This window comes from Atta colombica, unplaced genomic scaffold, assembly GCF_001594045.1.
Source record: "Atta colombica isolate Treedump-2 unplaced genomic scaffold, Acol1.0 scaffold269, whole genome shotgun sequence".
NCBI lineage: Eukaryota > Metazoa > Arthropoda > Insecta > Hymenoptera > Formicidae > Atta > Atta colombica.
The window spans coordinates 68,229-69,463 of record NW_017259369.1 but is presented as its reverse complement, the minus strand read 5'-3'; the positions used below and the strand labels follow the sequence as shown (position 1 = coordinate 69,463).

General features: G+C 38.3%; 1 protein-coding gene across 2 annotated transcripts in view; it reads right to left on the bottom strand.

Annotated features, from left to right (window-relative positions):
- Positions 1–1,235, bottom strand: part of LOC108689323 (pre-mRNA-splicing factor SYF1) — a 25,983-nt gene that overhangs the window by 6,826 nt on the left and 17,922 nt on the right. The window lies entirely within an intron of this gene.

The following is a 1,235-nucleotide window of genomic DNA, read 5'->3' as shown; positions in this document are numbered from 1 at the left end:
TGTGCATTTATTTCAAAACAAAATGAATGAACAGATCAATTAAAGTATTGTCCATCGCTATCTACTACTTTTTCCCATCTCTCAGGCAATTTTCGAATTCCATCTCCAAAAAAATGACTCGTCTTTGGAGGCGATCCAATTTTGGAACCAATTTTTTATTTCTGCGAAAGAAGTGAACCGGTGACTTACTGCAACCTTCGGAACAACAAAGTAATCAGAAGGAGCAATGTTCAGAGAATATGGCGGGTGCGGTAAAACATCCCATTTGAGCGTTTCCAAATATTTTTTTACAACTTTAGGCGACATGAGGTCGAGCGTTGTCATGAAGAAGAATAACTTTATCATGTCTTTGCTCGTATTCCAGCCGTTTTTCTCGCAATGCACGGCTCAAACGAATCAATTGTAGCCGATACCGATCGCCCGTAATGGAATCACCAGGCAGCTCATAATAAACAAGATCCTTTTGGTCCTACCAGATACAGAGCATGATCTTCGAACCATGAATGTTCATGGTGTTGATGTTGAGATCGATGGCAACGATTGACCGGGCTTAGCGTAGTATTTTTTCTTCTTGGGATTGTCGTAGAATATCCACTTCTCATTTCCAGTCACAATCCGATGCAAAAAACCTTTTCTCTGTTGTCTTTGAATCAGCTGTTCGCAAGAAAAATCGCCTTTCAATGTCTCTCAATTTCAGTTCATAAGGCATCCTTGTTTTTGAATCATTCCCATGGCTCTCAATCGTACAGAAAGATGGCTTGTTGAGTTATCCCCAATAATTCTGCAAGCTCCTCTTGCGTTTGACTCTGATCTTCTTCGAGTAATGCCTCTAATTCTTTTCTTCGAATTTTTTTTGGTTGTCCAAAGCGAGGCTTGTCTTCGACGCTGAAATCTCCATTCTTGAAACGTCGAAATCATTCCCTACATGATTTATCAATTGGAGCAGTGTCATCATAAACTTTGACAAGCATTCGATGTGCTTCAGCTGCATTTTTCTTCGAATTAAAGTAGAAAATCAAAATCTCCCGCAAATGCTGCTTGGTTAACACAAAATTTGATATTTCAAACACAGTAAAAATCAAGGTATAAGTATAAAACTCAAAGTATATATAATATAAACTGAATATTATTAACAGATGTTTAACCTCTTTGAAACCGCCAAAATCAGCTGTCACTATGAACCATTCACAACAACTGGAGCCATCTTTAAGGAAACCGGACCGAACTAATTTATA